This window comes from Miscanthus floridulus, chromosome 6 (assembly GCF_019320115.1).
Source record: "Miscanthus floridulus cultivar M001 chromosome 6, ASM1932011v1, whole genome shotgun sequence".
Lineage (NCBI taxonomy): Eukaryota > Viridiplantae > Streptophyta > Magnoliopsida > Poales > Poaceae > Miscanthus > Miscanthus floridulus.
The window spans coordinates 20110017-20127535 of NC_089585.1; positions in this window are offsets into that span (position 1 = coordinate 20110017).

Consider the following 17519-nt stretch of genomic DNA (forward strand, 5'->3'; position numbering starts at 1 on the left):
TGAGTAACCAACAAGAAAACCTATATCACAACGTTTTTGAAACTTCCCTAGGTGTTGCCGCTTCTTGTAGATGTAGCACTTGCAACTAAACACCCTAAAGAAGGAGACGTCCGGCTTCTTCCCATTGAGCAACTCATATGGTGTCTTGATAAGGAACTTTTGAAGAAATAGGCGGTTGGATGCATAACATGCGGTATTGATTGCTTTCACCCATAGAGCTTCGGGGGTGTTGTACTCATCTAGCATTGTCCTTGCAAGAGTGATCAAAGTCCGATTCTTCCTCTCAACTACACCATTTTATTGAGGAGTATAGGTTGCGGAGACTTCATGTTTGATTCCAACTTCATCACAATAAGCTTCTATGTTTGTGTTGTCAAACTCTTTGCCATTGTCACTTCTTATCTTCTTGAGCTTTACTTCAAATTCATTTTGAGCTCTCTTGGCAAACTTCTTGAAATAAGATGCAACTTTGGATTTGTCATAAAGGAAGAACACCCATGTATACCTTGAATAGTCATCCACAATCACAAGACAATAGAGATTTCCTCTCAAACTCTTGTATGTTGTTGGTCCAAATAAATCCATGTGTAGAAGTTCTAGCACTCTTGTGGTTGACATGAAAGCTTTGGTTGGATGAGTGTTTGCAACTTGCTTGCCAGCTTGACATGCACTACAAAGCTTGTCTTTCTTAAACTTCACATCCTTCAACCCTCTCACCAAATCATTCTTCATAAGCTTCTTGAGTGAGCTCATCCCAACATGAGCAAATCTTCTATGCTATAGCCACCCAAGTGTTGTTTTAGTGAATAGGCAAGTCTTCAAGTTTGCATCTTCGGAGGTGAAGTCAACTAGATATAAGTTGTTGTATCTAAATCCATTGAATATCACTTGATTGTCATCTACCTTGGATACAACAACCTCCTTCTCGATGAATAAGCATTGAAAGCCAAGATCACACAATTACCCAACGGATAGCAAGTTGAAGCTCAATGATGCAACATAGAGTACATTGGAGATGGAATGATCATTTGATATTACCACTTTGCCCAATCCTTTAACATTACCCTTTGAATTATCTCCAAATGTTATTTTCTCTTGTCCATCTACCTCTTCATCTAGTGAGGTGAACATACGAGGATCACCGGTCATATGTTGAGTGCAACCACTATCAATAACCTAATGACTTTCACCGATCTTGTAGTTCACCTACACACAAGAGATTCAAGCTTTAGGGATCCAAACTTGTTGAGGGCCCTTCACCTTCTCAACAAGTGACTTAGCCACCCAAATCTTCTTAGGCCTACTCTTGTTGGGGGGTCCTAAGAACATGACTTTCATCTTTCCACTAGAATCTTTTCTAAGCATGTAGTGAGCATTGAAAGCAAAGGGTCTAGCATGCTTGGGCAAGGGTTGTGGTGGTGGAGTTTGACACTCATGAGCAAAGTGGCCTTCTTGTCCACACTCAAAACATCTCTTTGGCTTTAGCTTTGGCTTTGATTGTTGGTATTGAGCTTGAGCCTTCTTCTTCTCTACACTTGCCATATATCCAATGCCACTTCTATCCATCTTCATGACGGTATTCATGAGTAGCTCACTTTGGAGATGTTTGCCTCTAGCAAACTTGCTCAATCCCACCTTGAGATGCTCTTTCTCCATCTTGAGTTTCTTGTTCTCTTCCTTGAGAATATCATCGTTCTTCTCTTCCTTGAGTTTCTTATTTTCTTCTTTGAGCTTCTCATTCTCAAGGATCAACTCTTTGCCATGATCAAAAGTTTCTAGCAAAATGGTGTTGTGACTTTTCATCTCTTCAATATCTTTCATAAGCTTCTCATTGTCACTCTTGAGCTTGACATACTCATCATAGTCATTGCACTCAACCACTTGCTTGCCTTTGCTACTAGATCCATGCTCAATGCTCTCATCAATTAAATCATCACATGATGTAGCTATATCAATCTTGACAACATGGTTAGTAGCATCATATGGCTCATTTGGTAGAAATTCTTGAGCAATAACAAGAGTATCATGATTAATCTTAAGATTAGTGTATTCATCTTTTAGCTTGTTGTGACTAGTGATAAGCTCATTGTGCACCCACTCAAGTTTATCATGTTTATCTTTAAGCTCTTTCTTAGAATATTTGAGCTCCTTGAGTTTGGATGATATAGAATCATTTGTTTCTTTGAGCTCATCATTAGCCTTTCCAATGTATCACACTTAGCTAAGAGTGAATCATTTTTAGCATCAAGTTTTTCATTTGTAGCTCTACTCTTTCTAATGATCTTAGTGTATTTTCTTAGTATTTTGACAAGATCATCATATGTAGGTGAATCATTATCGCTATCGCTATCATCATCATTAGCTTGCTCATCATCACTACTATCATCACTCTTAGTTACCTTGCGTTCACCTTTGGCCATAAGGCATAGGTGTGTAGAGGATGATGGCGATGGTGGCGGTGAGGATAGAAGATCAATAGCAATGGTGGCCACCTTCTCATTGTCACTCTCATCATCGGATGATCCACTTGATGAATCAATGTCCGTGAGCCAATCACTGACAATGTAGGCCTTGCCACTCTTCTTCTTTTTGTAGAAGTCTCTCTTTTTGCCATCTCTCTTTTTGTATGGCTTGTTCTTTTTCTTTTCATCTTTATCACTTGAATCATCTTTCTTGCCCTTGTTCTTGAACTTATCTTTCTTGGGCTTTGTGCATTGATGAGCTAGGTGGCCAAGTTCGCCACAATTGTAGCAATCCATCTCGGCGATTGGCTTTCTTCTTGAGCTAGTGAAGAACTTCTTCTTCTTGCCATCAAACTTGATGCCACTCTTGTTTAGCTTCTTTAGCATCTTGGCGGTCTTCTTCACCATGAGAGCAAGACTTTCTTCATCATCTTCATCACTTGAGCTCTCATACTCAAGTCTTGCCTTGCCCTTATCTTGGCTAGCTTTGAATGCTAAGTCTTTCTCTTTCTTCTTTATAGAGGATGAGCCATCTTGTGGTGTGATGTGCATATACATCTCATGAGTATTGATCTTTCCCAAGATTTGTGTCGGTGTAGCGACGGAAAGATCACCTTGATGTAGCACGGTCACAATGTGCCCATATTTATCAATGGGAAGGACACTCAAGATCTTTCTCACAACGTCGGATGGTGACATTTGAGTAAGTCCAAGACCATTAACTTCCTCTACAAGAACATTTAAACGAGAATACATTTCATTAGCACTTTCTTTGGGAAGCATCTCAAAAGAATTTAGCTTTTTAATTACAAGATGATAGCGTTCCTCACGCTCACTCTTGATTCTCTCATGGAGCGCATAAATATCTGACCATAGTGCATGTGCGTCTTTGTGGTTCCTTACACGATTGAACACATCTTTGCAAAGGCCTCTAAAGATGGTGTTGCGAGCCTTTGCATTCCATTTTTCATAGTTTACTTCATCGCCTTAAAGTTGTGTGGCATTCTTAGGTGTTGGGAACCCTTAAGAGGCGGCTCTAAGAATTCCAACATCTAGAGCTTCTAGGTATGCCTCCATGCGAATTTTCCAATATAGAAAATCATCCCCCTCGAAGATAGGAGGAGGTCCATCCCCGTGAGACATCTTGCTCTAAGCGGTTAAGCTTAAAAACGTGAGCACAAGGCTCTGATACCAATTGAAAGGATCAAGATGCCCAAGAGGGGGGGTGAATTGGCTAATTCTAAATTTTCTTGCAATAATCAAATCCTACGGATAGCCCAATTAACCTCTTGTGCCTAGAAAAGTGTTTCTATCAAATTAACGCACAAAAGACTTGCAACCTATATTCCAAACTTACTCTAGCATAGCAATTCTATGAAAGTAAAGACAAGTATTGAATTGCTCAAAGTAAATACTTAAAGTAAATTCTCAAAGTAAATGGAGAGAGGAACACGGCGATGTTTTACCGAGGTATCGGAGAGTCGTCACTCTCCACTAGTCCTCGTTGGAGCACCCGCGCAAGGGTGTGGCTCCCCCTTGATCCGCGCAAGGATCAAGTGCTCTCTACGGGTTGATTCTTCGACACTCCATCGCGGCGAATCACCCAAAGCCGCTCACAACTTGAGTTGGGTCACCCACAAGCTTCGCCGGGTGATCACCAAGCTCTCAATCACCACCAAGCCATCTAGGTGATGGTGATCACCAAGAGTAACAAGCACGAACTCTCACTTAACCACGCGAAGCCTAATGAGAAGATGGATGCACACTTGTCTACTCTTGAATCACTAATGAGGTTTCACTCTTGGATTCTCAAATCACAAACACCTCACTAGGACCTTGCTCTTCTTGGCACTCACAAACATGTTTCTCAGCTGTTGGAATGAGCAAAAGTAACTCCACACACGAGTGGAGCTTCTATTTATAAGGCAGCCTGAAAAACAAACCGTTATGAGCTTCTGCGGGATGACCGGACGCTCCGATCGTATTGACCGGACGCTCCGGTCAGTTCAACCCGCGCAACAGTTTTCAAGTGATGACCGGACGCTGTCAAGGTCTGGTCAGTGCTGACCGGATGTGTCCGGTCGCTCTTAGATGCTTACTGTAATCGACCGGACGCTGGATACTCAGGGTCCGGTCACCACTGACCGGACGCGTCTGGCCACACTTTCTCAAGTCTGGACCCTTACTGGAGTTGACCGAACGCTGGCCCTCAGCGTCCGGTTACATTGACCTTCCAGCGTCCGGTCACACCAGACTTGTTCTCCTCGGTCAAATGAACTGACCAGACCCTACGGCCAGCGTCTGGTCGCACCGGAGCCAGCGTCTGGTCAGTATTTGATCCTCCATTCACTTCCAACTCTTGATCATAGTGAATGAAGTTTGCTCCAAAGGATCTTAGGCATTCATAGGAGCTACCTAGAGCTAGTTTTAACAAGTGTGCACCACACCTAACTCACTAGACTCAACTAGGTCAAGCCCCCATTCATACCCCCCTTAATAGTACGGCCAAAGGAAAAACAAAGTCCTAAACTATTCTTAGTGTCTCTCCAACTCCAATCGACACTTAGAACTAGTCATCCTTAACCTTGTCGCCAATCCTTTGAAAACCAAAATGATTTCCATCGTAGGGGCATGATAACCTCGATTGCCCAATCGATCTCCATTACCATAACCTAACTTTATTTGCCTCTGCAAAACACACGTTAGTCATAGTAATCTTATATTGTCATTAATCACCGAAATCCAACTAGGAGCCTAGATGCTTTCAAAGTCAATGCCGACCAGTTTAACTAGATAGGAGACCTCGGACTTAGCTAAGTAAGACTTGCTAGAAGGATGTCAGGGGCTCAAGATAAAATTTGAAAATTCTTCCACTTAGAAGTGTAGCCACTTAGACTCCGTTAATAAGGAGAGTAAATCAAGAAATAAGCACTATATTTACCGCCAGGTGAAGTGTAGCCACTTAGTCCTCGAGCCTACTGAAAGATAAAGAATGAATCTTGTAGCAGGGTCAAAGAAAAGAAGTCTGAAAGCTTGCCGATGTCATCTGACATGCGCATATCAAGACCCTAGACGTGCTGCCTAAGATCAACACCCTGATCCAAACAGCATGGAGCAGCTTGATAGCACATAGATGAGACATAGCCAGATCCGACCACCAAGAGAGTCCTTAGCTTAGCTGGCGATGCTTGCACAAAGAATCCAAGCACCAAGGAGTCCCCAGCGTAGCTGGTGATATCCGAGCACCGAGTCCCCGGCGTAGCTGACGATGTCCGAGCACCGAGGAGCCCCTACGTAGATGGCGATGTCCGAGCACTGAGGAGCCCCCGCGCGTAGATGGCGATGCTCAATCACCGAGGAGTCCCTGGCATAGCTAGCGATGTCCGAGCACCGAGGAGTCCCCGACGTAGCTGGCGATGTTCGAGCACCGAGGAGTCCCTGACGTAGCTAGCGATGTCTGAGCACCGAGGAGTCCCCGACGTAGCTGACGACGTCCAAGCACCGAGAAGTTCTCGGCATAGTTGGCGATGTCCGAGCACCGAGGAGTCCCCGGCGTAGCTGATGATGGAGCACGAGCGATGAATAGTCCGGTCAACTGATTAGCGGTGAAGTGAGCATTGAGTAGAAGCGACCGATGAATAGTCTGATCAACTGGTCGGCGACGAAGTCCACGAACCTAGCAGTCCGACCAGTTGATCGGTGGAGAAGTCCGAGCACCAGGTGGTTCGATCACCTAGACGATGATCCTGCAATATAAATATGTAGAACGGGTAGTACATGATGTGAAAATATATAAACTCCAGAGAATAATCTACAATGGTGATGAAATAGCGTATGTAGCTCGGCGATCAATTGGTGTGAAGATGTATTTATATTTAATATAAACCACCCGACCAGTTAGTGTGTAGCTGAGTCTCCAGCCCTAGCTAGCCCGTTAACCATAACGCGGAGCGCAGAGCCCGTGTGCGTGTAGGAAAGAATAAAGTGTCACTAAGGAGCCGCTGCCGGCCACCCATAACGCAGAGGGCAGGCGCTCGTGCATGTGTAGGGAGGAGCCGCAGACAGGGCCGTCTCTGGGGACATCCGAGTATCAACATGACTATTCGAGGACTTGCCTTAGACTTACCTATATGCCATCTTTAAGATAGTATACATGAAAGAAAATCGTTTGGAGAGCAAACATGAAGAAAACAGCTTGAAGAAACATTATGCCGATATACAAAGATCGGAAAATATTTAGAAAAATATTAAAGCGTGACTTAGCTTTAGACAGAACGTCTGGTCGGCGGCGTATGGCGTTATCTGGTCGGCGACGTGGGCAGCTCGCTTAGCGGCTCGCTTGACGACTGGAACGAAGTTGATCTCGTGTTAGAGTAGGACGGACGTAGTCGGAGCTTGGCGGTGTCAATCCGTGTACGAAGACGTGCGCCGTGGTTGTCGAAGGATGTCGACGCGATTAGTCGAGTTGCCGTGAAGGATGTTGATCTTGAGTTACGCCATCTGGTTCGCCAGGGATCAGCACGCACGAGCCCCACGGTGGGCGTCAACTATCGACAAAAGATGCTCGGTAGTCCTCTGAGGGGTATTCCACGAAGGTAGATTGATCGGGTGAGGTGCGCGTGATAGGAACCTGGATGGTAACATAAGGCGCAGAGACAGCGATTTAGACAGGTTCGGGCCGTCTGATCGACGTAATACCCTACGTCCTGTGTCTTTGGTGTATTGTATTGAGATGTAGTAGCTGTGGACTAGATGACCCCTTCCTCTCCTTATATACTCTGGAGGGGTAGGGTTACAAGAAAAATATCCTATTTGGTACCATACCATATCTTGTGGTGTACGTCGACCAGTGCCGTTCACGCCTTGATCTTGTGGATACCGGGGGTCATTTCCCCACAAGCATAGACCAACAACGCAAACCAAACAAACATCCCAGGTTCGGTCTTAGGATCAGATCATTCCAGACCAAAGGATCTGTGTCGACAGAATATCGTCGGCAATCCTCCGAGGGGTGTTCCACGAAAGTAGATTTATCGGCAGTGGTGCGCGTAATCAAGAACAAGAAGGCAACAGAGACACAAGAGTTAGACAGGTCTGGGCCGTATGCACAACGTAATACCCTACTCCTATGGTCTGTTGGTTTGTATTGGCTATCGTATGATATTGCGTGTATTTTGAGGGGGTCCCCTACCCGCCTTATATAGTTGGAGGTAGGGTTACAAGTCGGTTAGATCTATGAGATAACCGGTAAGTAATAACAGATTACAGGAATCATGGGATCGACAGTATCCTAACAGATCTCGTAGCATCTTCAGGATATCGCCCTTGATATCTTGCGGTACACGCCGAACAGTGTCGTGCACCGTAGGTCTTCGTCTTGTGGGCTGGATCACGCCTAGAAGCGTAGCCCATGTAGTCCGCCACGGATATTTGGGGTCGTACCCGTAATCTGCCAAACCAAACAGGTTGTAAAGTTTTCAAAGGTACAATATGAACGGAGTACTACTGCAGCCCTAGCACTAATGTTCATTGTAGTACTAGTCAGACACAGCACATAAAATCGTTCGAACAACTTTGTGAGTAAAGCATTTCCGAGCCCCAGGTCCAAGGCCCGCAGGAAATGTTAATTCGACCCGAAGGCATGCAGCTACCATCCATCCAATCCACTGACCCTGGGCCTGGAATGCATTGCTCCAGCTCCACCAACCAGCGGCGCTCACGTGGCGCTTCCTTCGCGTTAGGCAAGCAGCCGAGGCGACAGGAAAACGCCGCGGTGGACCCACCCGTGACGCCACCGGTCCTGGGCGGGGGCGGCTGGACCTCAACACTGTACCGGAACCGGATCGTCGAGATAAGCCGCTTGGATGGATAGGCCATTGCCTCATTGGTCATATACTTATTTGATGTCATAGTTGTTGGTACTGTTTTCTATAAAGTTGACTGAATAGTAAAATAATTTGACTTAGGGTGACTATATAAATTAATTTGTTTTAGGATAGAGGGAGTACTGGTAGCAACATTCGTATGTGCCAACTGGACGTGTAACTTGTTGTGCATGACCTGTCCATGCCAACTATAATAAGCTAGCTATATATTGTTAAATGTCACTGGACTTGGTCCAACCTTATTACAATTAAATCGAATAAATTTATGACTTGTAATAAATGTTATGTGCAATAAAGGATTGATCTGGTTTTTCTGACCCAGTTCCATTCAAAAAACTGGACTGTCACTTGCCCTTTTTTTCTTTCTTCGTCTAATAGAAATCGCGGCAAAGCTTTTGCCATCATTTCTAAAAGATAAAGGATCGATCATTTATGAAAATTTGACCAGATGTTAACTCACTTTACTTAAATAGGTGGCTACTGTTTATGTCTGTTGTGAGGTTAAGAAATGTGGAAGACAAGCCACATGCCCGAGAGTGCATAGTCACGCCAGACGACACACACAACCCAGGCAGTCAAGCCACAACATGAGCGTTCGTGGCTCTAAACTGTAACCGACACCATGTTGGAGGAGGATATAATCTAGAGATAAATAGGGAAGAGTGACGGACCAGAGGGGGGTGGAGTGAGAAATCGAGAGACGAAGGAGAGAGTGATGGTTGAGGTACAGGATCGGGAAATAATTTTTTGTACTGTAATATTTTTTGCATTGACAAAAATGCGTGTATCGAAGAGAAAAAAAGAGCAGAGGGCTCTATATCTTTGTGTTGCTGAAAATAAGTGCACCAAAACAAACGGAAAAAAGATGAGAGAGCCTATCTTCATGTTGCAAAAAAAATGTATGCAGCCAAAAAAATAGAGTAGAGAGCTCTACATTTTGCATCAAATCAAAAAGAAAAAAAATTACAGAGAACTTTAGGGAGTGTTTGGTTGGCCACCACGACGAGCCACGTTACAATGAAGGATACCACACCCTACTATGCTGTCGTTTGATTGCTTATTCAAGTTTAACCTGTCACATATTTTTGTACATGCTCCTAGCTGTCGTTTGATTGCTTATTCAAGTTTAACCTGTCACATATTTTTGTACATGCTCCTAGCGGTATTTTTCGTCACATGTGTGACGCGAGTTTTCGCCTTAACAAGTCGGTAGGCAGTCTTCTCCCCAACCATCGCCCAATCATTCGAGTAAATCACAGCGAGGGCTCAAACTATACAAACTGCTCCGCACGTGCCCTGAATACAACCCAAACCACGACTGTACATGCGTCCAAAGATTTTTTTTAGGACGGTGTTGTCAACTTGTTACAACCTGAACAAAAATCCAAGAAATTGACTTAAACTGTGAGGCGGATGTTATGAGTGATATGCCGATATCTCATTCACACTGGGCCAGAAATAGGTTTTAATAAGGGTATATGATGTATAAATTTTTTGCAGAGATCAGAATTTTTTTTCTAAGAAGTTTACTCCCTCCATAAAAAATAAATAACTTTCTAACGTTTAAAAAATGTCTAAAAATAGCATTCTATAAAAATACGGGACAATATCTCATAATGCAAAAGCTAATCACATGTTGTGCATATATATAAATGATAATTGCCAAATCTAGAAGATACCCTCCAAGTAAGAAAATGAGATGAGGATACATGCATATTTTCCTAGCATGTTATTCTGTCTGAAATTTTTTAGAAAATTATTTATTTTACGACGGAGGAAGTACATCTAAATTTTTTTGTGAGGATAAAAAAGACCAGTAGGGGCACGTTAGGAAAAAAAATCCTTGTAATTGAAAGGCTAGTTCAAAACCGGGGGGCCACGAATATGTACAAGCAGCAAGGCTAGTTGGCTTACCCCACGACACCACTCACGAGTCGTCACACGAGTGGCCGCTAGAGAAATATAGCAGGCGCTGCTCATCTTGTTCCTGGTGCTGAGAAGTTGGTCGTGGCAACAAATTGCACCAGCCAGCTCACTTCAGTAGTACGTCTTTAGTTTCAACGTCGCATTAAAATAAGGCTGTTTGTGTAAGATAGTTATTATTACACGAAAATGCCATCATTTTGGTTCGACAATTTTTTAGACATGTTTGGTAGCGCTTTAGGGTTAGATAGATCTTAAAAAAATGTGAAGTGTTATCAGTTTTGTTTGTTTTGGTTACCTAAAGTCTACTGTTTAGCATGTATATATAATACTACATATTAGTAAACGTTTTGGCATAATATTGAGCCCAATGTTTTTTTTTTGCTTCTAGCTAGTGCTCATTGTCTTATTAGCTCTGTTGAAACTAGAACCAATAATTCACAGTTGTGCTGCAATAGGATAACCCACTACTGTTGGCCTCGGTTGTTATGACGGTGCCCTGGCCCACTCAACTGGTGTGGGTTAGGGGTGTGCATGGGTCATGGAACCAGCCAAAAATCCACTCGCCCATGACCCACCCAAAATATGAGAAATGATTAATACATGGATCGTGTGGATATTGGTTTGAAGTTGAACCATATGACCCATGAGTGGTTGTTTGCTCCTTATTGAGTCCGCAGGCTTCTCGCAACAAGATCTTGTTGCATTCAATGAACTCGGCTCCCTAGAGATGTCAACGTAGCCAGCACCCGCAGCCAGCGCATGGTATCGACACAACTTGGCCATGGTGGACAAAGGGGTTCCCTCGTAGGAGAACATGACCATGGCATCGAGGAAGGGAGAAGTGAAAGGTCCTTGTTTGGTTTTGGTAATTGAGTGACAACCTAGGTGGACTAATTGTGTTTATGTGAGATACACAGGTGATTAGTCCACAGGTACATGTGTGTGAGCAACATATGCCATGAAGGTGAAAATGGCTTGGAAATATTGCAAAGCTCACACATGTGATGATGAAGGAGCTTAAATGCACATGAGACATGACATTGAGTCATGTGATCAAGGTGGAGAAGATCAAGACAAGACTTGGCTTGATGGACCGATTGCAAGCGTGAAGGGCAAGTCGAAGGCTTTGGAGTGATGGACCGCAGTGGCGGTGAAGCTTGAGCAAGACTTGACGCCGATGGACGATGGCAACGGTGAAGAGCAAGTAAAGTCAAGATCGATGAACCAATATGATCATGTGATGATATGGAGTGGATCATATCATTGTTGATCGTGTTGGTGCATGTGTTGCATCGACATTGGAAGGAATGGAATGCGCAAGGCAAAGGTATAACCTAGGGCATTTTATTTCACCGGTCATAGGTGTGTAGAGAAGTTTATGACCGGGTTTAGGATAGATGGCCGTACTATCAAGAGGGACAAACTTATTTGCATATCGGTCATCTAGTGTCACTCGAGTGATCTAACTTTGCATCAGTCGCTAGGATCGAGTGGCGTGGCAAGTTGAGTGGCTAGCATCCTTTGGGAAATGATTGTGAAAAGCTAACACGCATACACATGGTGGTGTACACTTGGTGGTGTTGGCACATCTACAAAGGAGGTGGTGTTTGCAGGGTTGAGATGGGTTTGGGTCCCTCTCGCAAGCTCGGTGGGATTCGGCGCTTTCAGGGAAAATGGAATGCCTATTTTCTATTGCACCAGATGCAAATTCTTGTGGTTGGCACATTGGAGCAAGGGTGAAGAAGTTAGAAGTGAAAACGAGTTGATTGCGAAGACGCTGGCGTCGGTCAACTGACCGGACGCTGGGTCTGAAAGCACCGGACCCTGGCAGCGTGCGTCCGGTCAAACTGACGGGTCTGCACAGTACCAAGGGTATTGCACCAGACGCTGGTCTGTGTCCGGTCAAGGTGGATCGGACGCGTCCGGTCGAAGAAATACGCCTCGGGGAGCTTACTGAAAACGATCAGACGCTGAGGATTCTGCGTCCGGTCAGTTGAAGCTACTGCGTCCGGTCAGGTCAAGTGACCGTTGGAATCGGGACACGTGGCCGTCTGCGAGCGACCGGACGCTGAGGTCCAGCGTCCGGTCAACACGACCAGAGCATCCGGTCGGCCTGATTTTTGCCCAGTGAAGGGGTAACGGCTAGTTTAGCCCTTGGGGCTATAAATAGAAGTGGCCTTCGGCCATGGCTGGTGCTGAGCACCTAAGGGGACTTAGTGTCCATGCTTGTGAGTGCTTGGGAGCCCTCCATCACACATATACTTGATAGTGATCATTCGATTATGTGAGTGAGCGATTCTAGTGCGATTGCATCATGAGGTTGCATTGAGTGGCACTAGGTGATCGAGTTGTAAACCGGTGGTGCTTGTTACTCTTGGAGGTTTCCACCTCCTAGACGGCTTGGTGGTGGTCTCCGTGAAAGCCCGCAAGAAGCTTGTGCGACTGCTCCGGAGAAGTGCTTGTGAGGGGCACTTATGCTCGCCCCGCGGGAGTCATGAAGAGCAACTTTAGTAAAGCGTGTCATTGAGCTATCCTCACTCAAGGGGCAGGTTCTTGTGGCACCCGACGTGCGGGCTTAGCGGGTGATGCTAATTAGCCACCGAACCACCAAGTGAGCGGTCGACACAACGGGGACTAACGTGTTGGCAAGCACGTGAACCTCGGGAGAAAAATCATCGTGTCAACCTTGTTATTCCCGTTGGTTTGCATTCCCGTTACACAAGCTTGCAATTACTTTCATATACATTGAGCTTGTGTTGTTGCTTTAGTAATTAGTTAGCTTGTGTAGCTTGCTAATTATCTTCTTGCTTGTATAGTATAGAAATAGCTCCCTTGCGTGGCTAATTTGGTTTGTGTAACCTTGTTAGTCACTTTGCTTAGTTTGTGTAGCTAAGTATTTGCGCTCTCTAATTTGGCATTGGTTGCCTTGTTATTAAGCATTGCTAGTGAGCTTAGTTGGCTTTGTGCTTTTGCTTACTAGCATGTGTAGGAGCTCCCTTGTTGCTTAAAGTACTAGTGGCATAGGTTTGTGTGACCTTACTTCTAGAATTGGTTAGGAGAGCTCTAGCTAGCCCGGCACATTTGTTGCTTGATTAGTATCTTTGCAAGGTGCTTGTGAACATAGATAGAGGGGTGTAGTCTTAGCTAGACTGATAATTTTTAATTCCGCACTTGTTTCGGTTAGCCAACGTGATTAAGTTTTAAAAAGGACTATTCACCCCCCCTCTAGTCGCCATCTCGACCCTTTCAAGAAGGGCACTAGGGATCAAAGGGAAAGAGAGTCGCACTGGGGAGTCAAAGGGTGTCGCATTTGAGCCGACCTTGCGTCGGCCCACTGCCATTGGGGGCACCAAACCAAGCCACCGAGACCATTCCCAGTGTGCCAAACGCCCCCGCATCGGAGGGGGCATCGGGAATCGCCGGGTGCCACCATAGTCACACGCACAAATGGGAAGAGAAGTCATGGGGAGGAAGGGAGAGAGAAAGGAAGGTAGAGAAAGTAGATGGAAACACGCAAAGGATAGAGATGGGGTTGTGGCGAATCGCGAGGCGACAATGGGTGTTTGGGCCCACCTGTCATCCACTCTGAGAAAGCACAAGTGAGACACGTGGTGGGATGAGGAGGCTTGTGTCTAGATGGCTCTTGTCCTTAATCGGCGATGATTTATTATCACCAATGGTTTTAATAAAACTGATACTGAAAATGCCATTAAAAGCTATTTCTGTAGTAGCCAAAAGAAAATGTATTCACTTCAATTTGTGTTGTTATTTAAATAAGACAAAACTTGTAAAGGTGGACATTAAACAGTCAAGCAATATTCTCATATACATGCTGAGCCTACTTGGCTCGCTTTCAAAATATGCTAAGCTAAAGATTTGATAAGTCGTGATTTTGATTGTTATTTGGTTTGCTACCAAAATTTGTTGACCTCTCACATTTAGCTTGCCAAATCTATGGTAATTTTTTTTTCAACTTTTACTTGCCAAATCTTTGGCATGATCGCAAACGAAACATGCCCGTGGTTCTTGAGATTGAATGCCGAAGTGCGACGTCGAAGATGGGAAGGTGAGTTTATTTATTTTCAAGGCGTCTGAGTAGAATATGGAGATTGATACTAATAATATATAGTATGTGCACACACAATAGTAGTAAGGCAAAATAGACAAATCTAGCTAAGACAAATACTATTTTTTATTATAAATTATAATGGTTAGGCAAATGGTCATAGATATGTGACCTCACTTAATATACTCCATACTCTCTCTCTCTCTTGAATAGAAACTTTTTCATCATAAAAAACTCTTACAAAAAGCATGACCTTGAGATAAAAATATGATAACACGTTAATATTAGGCTAGTTTGGTGAAAGGTCCTAATATGGCTAGAGGGGGGGGTGAATAGCCTATTTAAAAATCTACAAATCAATTAGAGCAATTTGATTAGTATGACAAATAGTGAAATGCAAACTTGCTCTAGCTTTACGAGGGTTGCAAGCCACCCATTCAACGATTCTAGTTGCAATGATTACTAGGCACATAACTTGCAATATTACTACTCACTAAGAGCTCTCAATTTTGCTACTCTAAAGAGCTCTACTAGATGAACTTAAACTAACAAAGCAAGCTCTCAATTCTAATTACACTAAAGAGCTTGCCACAACTAGTTTGCAAGAATATAAATGAGTGAGTAGGGTGATTATACCGCCGTGTAAAGGAGTGAACCAATCATAAGATGAATACTAAATCAATCACTGGGAGAATACCAAAGGGCAAGAGACAACCAATTTTTCTCCCGAGGTTCACGTGCTTACCGGCACGCTAGTCCCTGTTATGTTGACCAACACTTGGTGGTTCGACGGCTAAGAGGTGTTGCACGAACCTCATCCACATAATTGGACACCGCAAGAACCTACCCACAAGTGAGGTAACTCAATGACACGAGCAATCCACTAGAGTTACCTTTCGGCTCTCCGTCGAGGAAGACACAAGACCCCTCACAATCACCACGATCGGAGCCAGAGATAGTCACCAACCTCCGCTCAACGATCCTCGCTGCTCCAAGCCGTCTAGGTGGCGGCAACCACCAAGAGTAACAAAGTGGATCCTATAGTGAAACACGAATGCCAAGTGCCACTAAATGCAATCACTCAAGCAATGCGCTTGGATTCTCTTCTAATCTCACAATGATGATGAAACAATGATGGAGATGAGTGGAGGGCTTTGGCTAAGCTCACAAGGTTGCTATGTCAATGCAAATGGCCAAGAGAGTGAGCTTGAGCCGGCCATAAGGCTTAAATAGAAGCCCCCATGAAATAGAGCCGTTGTACCCTTTTACTGGGCATAACACGGGGTGACCGGACGCTCCGGTCAGATCGACCAGACGTAGGACCCTAGTGTCCGGTCGCTCGATGCTTGCCACGTGTCATCGGCTTCAAACGCTAATCGCCCGATCTCAATGGTCAAGTGATGACCGGATGCGTCAGTTAGAAAGTGACCGAACGCAGGACCCCAGCGTCTGGTCGTTTCCAGTAAGGTTCCAAGCGCAAAATTTCACGACCGGACATGTCCGGTCATGCTCGACCGGACTCACCCGACGTCCGGTCACTCAATGTTTTCTCTATGCGCCTCACGTCAGCGTACGTCAGCACTGACCAGACTTAGACCATGAGCGTCCGGTCAGTTTACACGCTAGTGTCCGATCACAAGACCAAGACCGTGTGCTTACTACTGTCATTGACCGGACTCTGAACCTAGCGTTCGGTCACTGCACCACCAGCGTCCGGTCAGTCTATGAACCCCTGTCTTTTCTGTATAGGGCGCCGGTGGCACCGTCAGACTGTACGCACTCTACGGATGGATACTCCACCGGTGAAGTTTCTAACCCTTGCTCAAATGTGCCAACCACCAAGTGTATCATCTTGTGCGCATGTGTTAGCATATATTCACAAGTATTTTCAAGAGTGTTAGCACTCCACTAGATCCTAAATGCATATGCAATGAGTTAGAGCATCTAGTGGCACTTTGATAACCGCATCTCAATACGAGTTTCACCCCTCTTAATAGTACGACTATCTAACCTAAATATGATCACACTCGCTAAGTGTCTTGATCACCGAAACAAAATAGCTCCTACTATGTATACCTTTGCCTTGAGCTTTTTGTTTTTCTCTTTCTTCTTTTCAAGTTCAAGCATATGATCATCACCATCGTCATGATCTTCACCATTGCTTCATCACTTAGAGTAGTGCTACCTATCTCATAATCACTTTAATAAACTAGGTTAACACTTAGGGTTTCATCAATTAACCAAAATCAAACTAGAGCTTTCATTTGAATGCACCTATTTTCTATGAGTGTCGACCCTCGAACAGTTTTTCGAACCCCTGAACAGTCATGTTGACACTCGGATGTCCCTAGAGACGCCTATGTCTCCGGCTTCTCCCTATACGTGCACGAGCATCTGCCCTCTGCGTTATGGGTGGTTGGCAGTGGCTCCATAGCGACGCTTTGTTCTTCCTACACACACACGGGCTCTGCGCTCCGCATTATGGTTAACGGGCTAGTTAGGGCTGGAGACTCAGCTACACACTAACTGGTCGGGCGACTTATATTAAATATAAATACATCTTCAGAATAACACTAAGTGTTCACACCAACTGATCGCCGAGCTGCATATGCTATTTCGTCACCATTGCTGATTCTTCTCTGGAGTTCATATATTCTATTTTTACATCATGTACTACCCATTTCTACATATTTGTATTGCACACCGATCAACTGGTTGAACCGCTAGGTTAATGGACTTCGTCGCTGATTAGTTGATCGGACTATTCGTCGATCGCATCTACTCAATGCTCACTTCGCCGCCGACCAGTTGACCGAACTGTTCATCGCTTGCGCTTCATCGCCAGCTACGCCGGGGACTCCTCGGTGCTTGGACGTCGCCAGCTACGCCGGAGACTCTGAGCACGCCGAGGACTCCACGGTGTTCAGACATCGCCATCTACGCCGGGGACTCCTCGGTGCTCGGACATCGCCTGCTACGCTGGGGACTCCTCGGTGCTCAGACATCGCTAGCTACGCCGGGGACTCCTCGGTGTTCGGACATCGCCAGCTACGTTGGGGTCTCCTCGGTGTCTGGATTCTTCGTGCAAGCATCGCCAGCTAAGCTGAGGACTCCTTTGGTGGTCGGATCTTGCTACGTCTCATCGATGTGCTATCAAGCTGCTCCATGCTGTTCGGATCA